Source organism: Enhydra lutris, unplaced genomic scaffold (genome assembly GCF_002288905.1).
Source record: "Enhydra lutris kenyoni isolate GAN:26980312 unplaced genomic scaffold, ASM228890v2 scaffoldscaffold1, whole genome shotgun sequence".
NCBI classification, from domain to species: Eukaryota; Metazoa; Chordata; class Mammalia; order Carnivora; family Mustelidae; genus Enhydra; species Enhydra lutris.
Genome location: NW_019154085.1, coordinates 104,451,699 through 104,465,745, shown reverse-complemented (window position 1 = coordinate 104,465,745; position 14,047 = coordinate 104,451,699). Strand labels below are relative to the sequence as shown.

At 48.8% G+C, this 14,047-nt stretch overlaps 1 protein-coding gene across 1 annotated transcript in view; it reads right to left on the bottom strand.

Annotated features, from left to right (window-relative positions):
- Nucleotides 1-10,415, bottom strand: part of LOC111141953 (RAS like proto-oncogene B) — a 44,315-nt gene extending 33,900 nt beyond the window's left edge. The window contains exon 1 of the mRNA XM_022494840.1: nt 10,270-10,415. The gene's annotated coding sequence lies outside the window, so the exon portion shown is untranslated. The remainder of the gene's footprint in view (nt 1-10,269) is intronic.
- Nucleotides 10,416-14,047: the final 3,632 nt, after the last annotated feature.

Here is a 14,047-nt window from a genome sequence, read left to right as displayed (position 1 = left end):
ATACGGTATTTTTGAAATAAAGTCCTCTTCCACCATATGCTCACCCCCAATGGAATTCAGGATTTCACTGGTCTTGGAGAGGTCTACCAATGTATACAGACTCCAGTTCCTTCCACCTGCAAAGGCAGCCTCAAAGGTCCACTTTGTCTTGGGTGCCTGGATGGCTCAGTAGGTTAAGCGCCTGCCTTCGGCTCAGGTCATGATCCTAGGGCTCTGGGACTGAGTTCTGCAGGGAGTCTGCTTCTCCCTCTGTCCCCCACCCCCGTGTTCACTCTCCCTCAAAAATAAATAAATAGGGGCGCCTGGGTGGCTCAGTGGGTTAAGCCGCTGCCTTCGGCTCAGGTCATGATCTCAGGGTCTTGGGATCGAGTCCCGCATCGGGCTCTCTGCTCAGCAGGGAGTCTGCTTCCCTCCCTCTCTCTCTGCCTGCCTCTCTGTCTACTTGTGATCTCTCTCTGTCAAATAAATAAAATCTTTAAAAAAATAAAAATAAAAAATAAATAAATAAATCTTTAAAAACAAAATAGAACTACTTTATCTCTCAGTAGCTGCAGGTCAAATCTGGAACTAGCATACGTGGCCCTGTTCTAAATTACTCATCCAAACACAATCCAATTTAGAAATGTACTACTATTATTTTCACTTCTCCAGCATCTACTAGTATATTGTAGCACTCAAACAGAGCTTGGAGAACTTGTAAGGTCACTTAACTAGTCTTGGGAAGGCCTAGAACCCCAGCAGTCTGGGCTTAGGAGCCATGACACAGGGCTGCTCATTAGTGGACTGGGGTGGGGTGGGGAAGACCTTCAAACATGGTGTGAAATAGTGGAATTTTTAGCAATGACACAGAACTGTGGAGCAGAAAGTTCGTTAAAGAGAGAAAGACATAGGCAACTAGGGGACAAGTTCTAGGAGGAAAGAGACCACAAAAAGCAGTTCTCATTCAGCCTAAAGAACCGAAAGCAGAGATTGAAAAGATGGGTCCACTCATGTTCATGGCAGCACTGTTCACATCTGTCGAAAGTGAAAGCAACCCAAGTGTCCACTGAAGAATGAATGGAAAACAAAACGTGGCCTATCCATAAAATGGAATATTATCCAGTCTGAAAAGGGAATGAAATTCTAACAGAAGCTCCAACACGGATGAACCTTGAAGACATGAGGCTAAGTTCAGTAATCCAGACACAAAAGGACAAAGACTACACGATTTCACAGAAGAGTCGATTCATAGAGATGGAAAGTTGAATAGTAATTGCCAGGGGCTAGGGAGGAGAGGACGGGAGTTTGTGGTTAAGGAGCGCAGAGTTGCAAAATGGGGATGATTGACAATGTTTTGGAGATAGGTGGTGGTGGGTGATTGCCCAATGCCCTGAATGTACTTAATTCACGCTTAAAAATCACTAAAAAGACAGAGAGACTTGCGACAACTCTTAATCTCAGGGTCATGAGTCCAAGCCCCACATTGGGTGTAGAGCTGACTTTTTAAAAAGACGCTAAAATGACCAATCTTACGCTATGTGCATTTTACCACAATTTTTTTCAGTAGTTCTATACCAACTACAGTGTGGGACAGGAGGAGAAACATTCGGTTTGAAGTCCAGAGTCTGCCACTAGGCAGCTAATGCCCTTAGTTCCCTCAGTGAAGTCGCTTTCCTCAGCTCGGTCTCTTCTGTAAAATGCACAGGGCACATGTATCCTCAGGTTATTATGGAGACTAAATAAGAAACCACCTATCATAATACCTGGCTCAGAGTAATCTCTTATCTGGTTTTTGGACATCATTCTGATATTCTAGAAAGTCCTGAGAAAGAAATTGGTCTAGCAGCCAAACAACTTGAAGGCAGGATGAGCTGCCAGTCCTTAAGAAGGACAAGAATAGGCCAGGGGGATTCCTTTGCCGAGACTCAGTCCTCGGAGAGCACAGATGACGCCAGTCCAGAACACCACACTGGGAAGGAAGAGGTCTGGCTTCTAGACCTTGTTCAGCCCCTCACTCGCTGTATGACTTCACCACACTCGGCCTCCACAGTCACCCCGTCTATCTTTCAGGGTAACCGGGAAGAAACAAATGGGAAAATTCGTACAAAAGGCTTTGGGGCCTCGGAAGCATTTTCGATATAGAAACAAGGAGTGTTATCACCAGAGGCCCTTCAGAGCTTTCTCTCTTCTCCATCACCCAAAAGACAGTATCACTCACCCTCAGAGGCATTGCCAGTGGGCATCTCCAGACCTACCCCAAATCTCCTCCAGCAGCTCTGGAAATTTCTCTAACAGTCCTTCATTCTCTTTCCTGCTAGGCCGTGTATGAAGGGATAGGGAACCTAGGGAAGCTGCCATCTAGCCAGCTGTGACTGGGGAGCTACAGTGCCAGAAAAGGGTCCACCTTCTCTCTGGGGGCAGCATACAGAACATCCAGTCCCCACCAGAAGTGCAGATGTCACCCTCCTTCCCTCATTACTAGAACTCCCTTCCCAATAGGACTGCCACCATCCTCTGAAATGACTCATTCCACCTTCCAACTCCCCCACCCCGGCAAGCCCCAGCCAATTCTTCAAGACCCTCACCTCTTCCAAGAACGCTCTTCTGTCTTTTAGCTTCCTGGAGACTTGGGTGTGCCCTGGGACACCTATCTTAAGCAGATACTATCTTCCTCTCCCACCACGTGCCTCAGGGCCAGGAAGAAAGTGTCCTTCCTCCCTCCCACTGTCACTTCTAGCAGAAGACTTCCTTCAGAAAAATATTCTCCTTCCTCTTGCAAAAAGCCTGCAGCTTCAAGGCATGGGCAATCCACTCCCCCGGCCCCCTGCTGCCCTCAGGTATCTCTGGACCTCGCCACCTCCCTCACCTATTGCTGGTATTTGCTTCCGGTTCACAGACTTCCTTTCTACTCCATCTCCTGTCATCCTCCTCAGGGACTCCTACGTTCATAGGGATGACCTGTCACAGGGCTCCACCTCTCCCAAGTCCTTGGCCTCTTCTCTGAAAACCAATTCCTTCTTTCTCTGTAACACGGTTGTGCTCAGGCCCTGAGCATTGCCATCAGAAATGCTGTCTCCTCCAGCCTCGGCCTCCTTCCTTTTAGCTCTCTGCTTAAATACCCACTACCCTACCACTGCCACAGTTCCCTAACTGCTGGTCACATGCGAGCACAGACCTCTAGGAGAGGACCTCTAGCACTTTCTCTCCGGGCCCCACTCCATCCTTCAGCAGCTTAGGTCTCACAACATGAAAGCCCTCTTGCTGACAGTCCCGCCCTCGCCCCTCTCATTGCCTGCCAGCCCCAGTACCTGGCAAGCCAAGGAGCGTTGCTGGAGAGGGAAAGAATCTTGCAGCAGGCCTCCTGAAGCTTCATATGAAACGCATTTATGACCCTAAACCAGGAATGGGGAATTCACTCTCCACTGCCTAGAAATTTTACTGTGATTTCCCCCCATGCCCTCCCAAGCTCACTCTGGACAGATGACCCTGACTCATTTTTCCCAAACACAAGTCATCAGGGACAAACTCTACAAACCTCCCAGCATGCGTGTCCACATCCTCCCGTCTCCTGCTATAGGAGCGCACTACTGCTCTTAGCAAGAACCAAGCACGCCACACCGGCTCTAGACTCAATCTGTCCTACCTCCATGCCCAGGAGCGTCATTCCTGCCATTATCCCCTTTTCCTGCATCATGAGTCAGTCTTTACCTCAGTTAGGGGATCACCACCCCTCCACTCCCCCACCCCCCCCCCCCCCCCCAACAGCATAGACACTTTCTACTTAATCTCCATCCTAAGGACACATCCCCTCCTCTGATGGCCATATGCCCTCTAACTAGCAACACAATCTCCCCCCCCCACCCCGTTATCTATACCAAGGCTTCTCAAATGTGAGTTACCTGGGAAGCTCCTTAAAGTGTGTATTCTGATTCAGTAAATCTGGGGTAGAGCCCAAAGGTGGTCAGCACTGCCAACCAACTAACCAACTCCTAGATGACTGGGGGGGTGGGGAGGTGGGCAAGGACCCCACTCTGCATAACAAGGCGCTGGGTTTCCTTTACTCACAAAATCCCTTCTAGTGTGGCTCCCTCCCCCAACAAAACTTCCCTGAAACTGGGCTGGTCAGGATCGCCAATAAACCCCACATTGCAAACTCCAGTAAAAACTGTTCTCTTTTTCCTCTCCCATTCACTCCCCCCTTTTCCAAAGGAACTTGTAATAACCATGAGAGAACACTGCCTGGAAAGGGGAAAGCCCATAGGAGGCCAGTTCAAACCCCTCTCTTTGGCATCTCCCTCCGGAGAGGGTCTGGCCCGGCCTTGAGAGCACTGCACTCCCCCATGGGCCTTGCAGCTTCTCTGGCAGCATCGCTGGCCAGCCCTTCCTCCTCTCCCTGGCATCTAAAGGTAAGACCCCTCGGAGCTCCATCTTACACCCTTCCCACCCCTATACTCTCCTTTAGCGGCCTCAGCCACTCTGGTGGCTCTACAAGCAGCTCCCAAACCTTTCAAATGCAACCCAGAGCCTTCTCCTGACCTCCAGTCTCCTTTCCCTCTGCCTGATAGCCACCCCTCCCCACACGGGTGTCCTGCTGCGTGAATGGTCCCAAACCCAAAGGGAGCACCTTTTGTTATTATATGCAGTCTCTTGTCCTCAGTTCCTGAAAAGCTTCAGAGCCTTAAAGATGAAACAAGGGGCTTGTTATTCATAACAAGGCCTTTCTACCACAACTGGGTTCCTGCTAATGAGGGGACGTTTAGACCATGTAAGACAGGGGCTGGCTGCCAGAGGAACCAACCTTGAATAGGGGGTTAGAACTTCCAGTCCTACCCCCTGACCTCTGGGGAAGGGAGAAGGGCTGAAGGATGAATCAATCCCCAATGGCAATGATTTCACCAATCAGGTCTAGGTAATGAAGCCCCCATAAAAACCCAAAAGGAGGTTCGAGAGCTTCCAGGTAGGGGAACCAGACAGAATACTTCCATGTGCCACCATGGTGAGCCACCAACTCCTTTGTTCAAGACCTGACCCTATGTATCTCTTCATCTGGCTGTTCATATCCTTTAAGATCCCTTGTAATAAAGCAGTAATCGAGTGAGTTAATGGGTTTCCCGAGTTCTGAGAGGTGCTCTAGAACATTAATCAAACCCAAGCAGGGGGTTATGAAAACCTCTGATTTATAGTGAGTCAGTCAAAAGCACAGGTAACAATCGGGGCTTGCAACTGGCATCTGAAAGTGGAATGTGGTCTTGTGGGACCAAGCCCTTAATCTGTGGACTCCGACACTGTGTCCAGGTAGATAGTGTCAGAATTAAGTTGAAATGTAGACACCCAGCTCGTGTCAGCATAGATTGTGCGGTGGGGCCGGAAAAACCACACACATACACCCCACCTTGGAACTGGGTACAGAAACCCTTTAGACGTGAAAAAAATGGCAGAAATTAATGAATGAGCACATATAATTTTAGATTTTAAAAAGGCTTAACATGCAAGTTGAGTAGAGATACTACCTTAACTAAATCCACTACTAAGAGGACCAGCCAATCCACACTCTATGACCGTCCACCGATCCTTTCCTGTTTTTACTGGCAGAGTGGGGTGGGAAGAAGGAGAGGGACGATAGGGAGGCAGGATGAAAGAAAAGAAAAATACTAGCTCACAAATAAGGGCAGCAAATGCGACAAAGTCCAGAAATGGGAGGAAAGGAAACACAAGCTGTGCTGAGTGTCCAGTCTGCCCCACAATGACTCGAGCAAACTTCAACTGGGTTGGGATGAACAAAAGCCATTCTCACCAGCCTTCGCTTTCTGAAGTTACATTTTTTTTTTAAAGATTTTTTTTATTTATTCATTTGACAGATAGAGATCACAAGTAGGTAGAGAGACAGGCAGAGAGAGAGGAGGAAGCAGGCTGAGCAGAGAGCCTGATGCGGGGCTCGATCCCAGGACCCTGGGATCATGACCTGAGCCAAAGGCAGAGGCTTTAACCCACTGAGCCACCCAGGCGCCCCTCTGAAGTTACATTTTAATATGATTTATGAACTCTCTCATTCTAAATATGCATCATTCCAAGGATATTTGTTAAATGAAAATACTACAATCACAGAAGTTTCAGAGATGGAAGGGAACTCAGAGGTCAATTAATCAGGCTTCAGGCTCAGGATGCCTCCTCTCTCTACCTTCAGGGAGATTTCATCTAGAAGCTAAAAGAATAAAGTCCTTGCAGCCAGGTGGATAATTAAAAAGTATTAGGTTTTCAAAAGAGAAATGAAAAAGTGCTGGCCAAATAAATATTGTCCAAAGATTTAAAATAATTGGGGGGGGGGTACGCAAGCAGGGTTTAGGTTCTCCAAGATTTTTTTTTGTAGCTACTTTGCCAATGAGTTTTATTTTTAAAAATACACAGATGATTAATGACTAATTTTAAGCTGTTCATCAAGGAGCTCATTTGGCAATAATTTTTTTTACCAATTTGTTTTAGGGTTTAAAAAAAAACTCAGCTGTTCCATTTGCTTTAGGGAGCAGCAAGATTTAAATTTCTAATTTCCAAAGCTACTGCATATTTGGCTAATTAATTCGAGCATCTGACAAAGAAGAACTAGAAGAAAGAACATAAAGTTAAAAGTCTAATATTGAAAGTTTCTAAAATGGTAAAAACTCCAGCTGCATTTTATTCTCCTGGAGTACATACTTTAGTATGCATGTGAAACAAAGATTTTTCTCAGTAATGTCTGTTCTAAACCTTCGAAAGGAAATCTGGTGGCCTCGGACAATGTCAAGGGTCCTCAAGCTCCCCTCATGCAGTCCCCTCCCACATTGTGCCACGTCTGGTCTATGTCCCAGTAGAAGGGATGGTAAGTCACCTCCAAGATTAGATACAAAAATATCATACTTTCCATCTTGATGGTCCGCTTTCTATCTCTCCCTCTCTCAGATCACTTGTTCTGGGGAGAAACTCAGTGACCATGTTGTTAAGGGTCCTACGGAGAGGCCCACACCATGGGGGTGCTGAAGATTCCCACCAGCAGCCATGTGAGTAAGCCAGAATCTGGAAGCAGATTCTCCAACCCCGGTCTAGCCTTCAGATGACAACAACCTCAGAAGAGACCCTAAGCCAGAAGCACCCGCCAAGCTGTTCCCAGATTCCTGAACTTCTGAAACTGTAGGAGATGATACATGTCTGTTGCTTGAAGCTGTTACATGTGAGCTAATAAAGTATGCAGAAGAAAATTCATTCAAGACAGACAGACTACAGATGTGGCCAACTACATGGACCAAACTTCTATATTTCCTTCAACTCATGCCATATACCAAGTAAAATTATGTAGTTTGACATGTTTTCATTTGGATCAGACCTCACTTGCAATTGTTTTATGTCAATTCCCAATCTGGTGGGCCTCGAGTATACTATAGCGGAATTGCCCACAAAGCCCTGGCAAAAGCAATCACAATATATTAGCAATTATTGGTTAACAGCACTATTTCCTGCATTTAGATTTCAGGGTTTTTTTCAAATAGCATAAACTCCCCAAAGATTCATTGACACCCATCACAGAGAACACTAACACAAATTATAAGCAGTTCCTTTTTTTTTTTTTTTAAAGATTTTATTTATTTGTCAGAGAGAGAGGGAGAGAGAGCGAGCACAGGCAGACAGAATGGCAGGCAGAGGCAGAGGGAGAAGCAGGCTCCCCGCCAAGCAAGGAGCCCGATGTGGGACTCGATCCCAGGATGCTGGGATCATGACCTGAGCCGAAGGCAGCTGCTTAACCAACTGAGCCACCCAGGCGTCCCAAGCAGTTCCTTTTTTTAAGAGTAACACAAACTTGAAATGCCTTCCCTCTTTGACTTCCCACTTCCACATTCTTTTCATCCTTCTTCCCACTCTCACCCATCCAAAAGCTCATACACCCTCTTGCCCACTGGCCCCTCTCCTTTTTGAAACCTGTAAGAATGTGTGGACATATATGCCCATGTTTGTATTCCTAAGTAATCAAAAGAACTGAGGAGCCAAACGAGTCAGTTGGTGACCAAATCTCCAGGCCAGATATGTATCTGGTATTAGCTAGATCGGTGGGTCTGTGCCAATGGATAGCAGATGCTCAATAAAATGTTCATTTCCCTTCTCTTCCTTACCCACCTCCCCCGTGATTAGGAAAGAGTTCCATTTTCTCTGGTACTCTGGTCTCTCTGATTCAGGCTTCTCAACAACACATATTCACTTGAAAAAAAAAAAATCTCAAGTATCTTCCATATCTAACAGCAGGGGCTGTGTGTTTGGAACTGATTGGAGCCAATGAAAAGTGGGACTCTTGCCTATCATCTCGAGACAAGTTACACTGGGAACATTAGAAGAGTTCACCAAGATCTCTTCCAACACTCTTCTTACTGTCTACAAATTTAGCTCTCAAAAAACGTCTCCACCAATGTTTCTAACTTCCATAAATTCCATGAGTGGAGAGGAATTTAGAACTGAATGCCAACAGGCATTGTGGGATTGGGCGAATGTGGTACAACGGATTACCTCAACTCTCTGGCTTACAAATTTCCAAATTTCCAGAGGCTCGAGCCATCTCCAGCCAAGGCAAGATTACCTTTAAGAATTAAGCCGATAATTCAGAACTTTTCTACTTCTTCCACTTTCCACCAACACCTGTCTAGATCCCATCTGACATTCGAATTCTTGTCTTCCTACCTATGTGTCTTGGTCCCATGTTCACAAAGTCCTGGGAAAGTTTCTACCGCTAGGGAAATCTTGCTGAGTGAGATCTCAGATCTCCATTGTTTCCAATGGGAAATACCATGAAAAGAAAAGGAAGGAAAGACCCAGATATGGTCAGAAGAAAGCAGACAAGGGGACAGGACTAAAACCACACATAAGGAATGCGTATACCCCTACCTCCATCCCACCCCCACTACCACAAAGAACACCTTCAACATTCCTAATTTCATGTAATCCTAACAGGCAGGGACAACTATTGCCACCTTCTCACTGCTGTAGACTAAGACAGCTAAGACAGGTCAAAACAGCTAAGACAGGTGAAAAGTCACGCTCAAGATCCCACCCTTAATAAAGTTTCAAAACCAGGATCAAACCTTAGGTCTTCACAACCCAACCTCCTTTTCTTCCCAATATTCCATGCTGCCTCCACAGTCACTCTATTTCTGAGGACTTCCATGTTCTAATTCTATTGCTCCAGATTTAAAGAACATTGCCTTCACCTGTTTTGGGCTTTGACATCCAAGAACCTCGCTGCTCAGCTGTAGAACGTGGGTCATTTACACACCTAATGAAAGATACGCTACAGTCTTTGACAATCAGTGCCCACCATCCATCCCCAAAACTTACAAAGAAATGAGGTTAGAAAGCTAGGTCAAAGCAGAAAGTTTCCTGGTCTACAAAGGTTGAAACCACCTTGCAGGGAACGTAAATGAAGAATCAGCCAAGTCTCTTCCAGCGGCAATTCCAAAGCAGTCCCCCAGCCCCAAGAACTTCTCCCCCAAAGACTCATCTGATAAAAATATCAAAGCTCCAACCTTTCCAATATCCATCTGTAAATTAGCCCAGAAAGGACACTGCTCAAATAAGCAGTCTGGGCACACCTATCTCTGCCACTAGCAGTTCTGAACCAACCACGACCCGGATAACCTTATACACCTACAAGAGGGCAAGAAAAGAGGGGTGGGAGCCTGGTCCAGCCAAACAGTTCAAGTCCGTGGTGCTTCCTATTAGAAGCTACATCGGGTGTCAGCCTCTATCAGAAAGGAACTAAAGGGTGGGGAGTGGAGGGGGAGCAAAGAAACAACTTAAGGCTCACTTGCAAGACAGGACCAAAAACAAACAGACCAAACAACTTTTGGAACACGGCCCCGGTTCAGTCCAAGTTCTTAAGGTACTAATAAGTTTTTGCAACACGATTATAGCTCTCGCCCTGCCCACAGCGGCAGCTAAGGAACTGAGGAAGTGGACTATCCTCGGGCTGGAGGCCCGAAAGGGCAGGAAGTGGAAGCAGAGGCCATTTGTGGGAAAAGGGAAGGAGCGGCGAAAAGGGAGAGGGTGGGGCGCCGCCCCCATTTCCTTAGCCCCAGGGCCGCTCTCCCAGGCTTTCTCCAGGGTACCTGCGGGGACCGAACTCGGCCAGCAACCCCGCGTCACCCTCCGCCGCCGTCCACAGCCTGCACGCCGAGCGCTGGGCCAGGCGGCCACGGAGTGCCGGGCGGTGCACCCCACCTCCCCAGCCCGCGCTCCACTCCGCCTGGAGCGGGCCTGTCGGGGCGCGGGGACCCTTACCTGGGACCCGTCCCGCGACGCCTCAGCCGTCCGCTCTGGTCCCGCGGCTCTTAAACCTGCCCCGCCCTCTCCTTCGCCTCCTCCCGGGGCCGGACCCCAGAAGTCCCCAGCCGATTTGTCATTGAGCAGCCTTGGCTCGCTTCCCCACCCCCGAGCGCGCCCCCGGCGTCGCCTAGGCAACCCCGCCTCCCGAGAGAGCGCTCTTTCCTTCCGCTCCCGCCCTCCCCCTGGGGGCCACGCCTACTGAGAGCCTATTAGCCAGTCCGAAGTGGGGCTGGGAGGCTGGGGCGAAGGCTCTGCCAGTGAGAAGCCGCCGCGGGCGGGAGGGGCGGGCTCGGCACGCCTGCCCCGCCCACCTCCTCTTTCCCCTCCTTCCCGCGGCCGGACTTGCTGCGCGTGAACGCTGCTGCAGTGGAGGAGTCGAGTTGGGCCGGGGACTCTGGGCGTGGGCGGATGGACAGCGCTCCAGTCGTGGATTTGGGTCAGAGCGAGGTCAGACTAGTGGAAAGCAAAAGGGAACAGCAGACCGATATAGAAAAACCGAAATTACGCCGCGGCGCGGGCGTGTCTCCGGATCCAGGCGGCTGTCGGACGCCCGCCCGGGGCACCTGAGGCAGCGGGACTTCCGCCTGCCGCCACGACTGGCCTGGCTACATGACATCCCATTAGCAGTAACGGAGTTACTTGACCAGTGCCTAGCAATAGGTACTGATCCAGATCACATACGCGGGGGAGAATCCTAACCCCAGGTTCCTTGAGGCAGGAAGTGCAGTAGGCAAGCTCACGGGCAGGTTTTTCTCCCACAACCTGCCCCCGTCATTGTCCTCCAAATCCAGGGAACTTGTCATTTTCTATCCAAATAGGGTTTCACCTTGGGTTGATTTTCCTAACTCCCCGCCCCTCCCTAGAGCTGAATCCTCTCCAACCCCCTTCAGCAGAATTTGTGGCCCCACTGACCCTTACACAAACCACATGGCCTGTCACACTGTATCACAATTGTCTAAAGGCCCGCCTCTATAATCTCTAGGGATGGAAACTCTCTTGTTCAAGTTGACATCCACAGCAGCTAGCTAATTCTCTCCTTGTTAAAAATTACACGTTAGGATGCATGTGTGTTTTGTGAGAGGCTTTGTGCCTTGATTAAATTGCTATGTAAAAGCAACTAACAGACCTAGGCCCTCCACCAAGAGCTGTACCAAAAAGCATAGACCTTTACCTTAGTTTTCAACAGCAGGCTTAACAAAAAAGAACGTGTGACTGGAAAAGTATCCTAGTATTAGACCACCTTAAATTTTCTGTTTTATCTTTCTCATACATATTAAAGACTTATTGTGTATGGCAGAAACACTGCTAGGTACTGTAAGGGAGAAAGGGAAGAGGTGTCTTAAAACGGAAGTTCTCCAGTATTTATTAGAGCCTAGAAGAAGAATCAGATGCAAACCTCTTCTTACGGAGTAATGATTTAAGTGCACAGGTTTGGAATCAGGAAGCCGAGGGTCAAAGGAGGACTCTGCCATAGAACTAGCAGTTGCTTTAGGAAGTTACTTAACCTCTGTGGGCCTCAGTATCCCCAGTTGCCAACAGGAGCAGTACGTCTACTAGGAACTGGGGTTAAGTGCTACGATCTTGGAGAGTGGCCAAAAATGTTAGCTTAAAGAGTGATTGCCACCAGAGGCCACGAAGTATACTCAACCCAGGGAAAGCATTTCCTCCCAAGGCCCATGATATCGGGGAGTGTGGGACACGACCATCATACAGCCAAAGCTGCGTGCCGCATGGTGGAAAGGAGCTGCTGTCGTGATGCCATTTTATCCAGTGGAAGTTTAAATAAGAGAGCTGCCTGCAGCATCCTGCCCGAGTGAAATGAGTTGTTCAGAGTCATGGACAAATCAGGATTTTCCCATCCCTACACCGACAGCAATCACGGGAGATTTTCTCACCTTTCCTGGGATGTGTAACTGCCATTCCTTTGGATTAGTAACGGGGTGTGATGCAGGATGGACGGTCTCTCAACTCCCAACCACCTGTCTACCTGCCTCAGCCTCAGTACTCTGGGATTCTGGACTCTACCAGTAGGAGCATCTGTTCAGCTCCTGGGGATGCCAGGCGCTAGCTGAGTGTGGTAGGTTCAGAGGACAATGGCAGGAATCTTTTGGAGAGGCTGTCTCCCAGCACAGGAACACATCCTACCAGAGAAAGAGCATTGGCAGACCCCGGCTGTGGCTGCCTCTAGGATTGACCCTGTCAGTCCTCAGGATGCTCTTGTCTGCTGGGCTCTCAGCTCTTGAGGGAACTCTGCCTCTCAGCAGAGCCAACGGCCTGAGAAATAGGAATACAAGATCCCCAGCAGGTCCTGCAAGGTTCCTCTAACCCTCGGCAGCTGTGGAAAGAACATTCTAGACACTCCCTCCTTCAAAAGTATTTACTGAGTATTGTGTGAGTCTTTAGTGCTGTTTAACTAATATTTCCACTTCTGTCTCCTGAGCACTGGATAGGATGGAACTTCCTAGCTCCCTGTGTAAGATGAGGCTGTGTGATTGGCTCCAACCAATGACTTGTGAGTGGAAGGGACACATAAATCATTTGGGGGGGTGGGGCGCAGAGAACTTATTTGCCAGTGTGAGACCTTCCATAGCCCTTGTCTCTATGGTATGGCCACTGGGAATGTTTGGGTGGTAGCTGGGACCCCCCCAGCGTGCACAGCGCTCCCCCTGCCAACCCATGGTGGACATTTAGCATGACTGAGAAACAAACCTCTGTGGTTTGAAGGCACTAAGACTTGCAAGTTGTCTGTTACTGCCGCATAGCCTCGCCTGCTCTGACTGACCTCAGGTGTGCTAAGCTGGGGACGCAGTGCTGAACAGCTCAGAGAAGAGAATAATAAACCAGTAGATGGCAAACCAGTAGACAAATAAGAATGGTGTCCTTACAAATTGCTTGGGACTGGGTAGTGAAAAAAGGTCTCTGTTAGGAGGTGACAGTTAAGCTATGCCCTGAGGGGGAAAGGGGAATCCATCTTGGAAAAGGCTGAGGGAGAAGGGGAGGAGAGGGGAGTATCTCAGGCAGAGGAAGAAGCATGTGCAAATTCCTACGGCAGACGGAGGCTTGGTCCTCTTAAGAAGAGCTGGGATACCCTGGTGGAATGCAGTAAGAGGGGGAATGAGGTCACACTAGGACAAAGAGGAAGGTGGGAGCCAGCCCAGGTGGGGGATTCTAGGTGACGATAAGGAGATTGGAATTTGCTCCAGGTGTGACGGGGAGTGACTGAGGAGGTTCAAGCCAGGAGGGTGACATGTTTGATCCAGGTTTTAAAACAACCGCTCTGGGGGCACCTGGGTGGCTCAATGGGTTAAAGCCTCTGCCTTCGGCTCAGGTCATGATCCCAGGGTCCTGGGATCGAGCCCCGCATCGGGCCCTCTGCTCGGCGGGGAGCCTGCTTCCCTTCCTCTCTCTCTGCCTGCCTATCTAAGATCTCTATCAAATAAATAAATAAAATCTAAAAAAAAAAAAAAAAAACAACCGCTCTGGCTATTGTGTGACAAATGGGCTTCAAGGGGCAGATGTGGGAATGGAGGTCAGGAGGTTGCTGCAGGAGTCCAAGCCGAAGTGGGGTCCACAGGAGCAGGGGCTAGAAGGGTAATCTGCCTTCCAATACCAGGAGATGTGGGGAGACTGCAGGAGGAGGTGAGCAAGAGAGCTGATGACTAAAACCAGGGTTTTCTCCTGCCAAACTCTCAAAGGAAGCAGGGGCAAGTTGAAAGCAAGACGCCCCACCCCC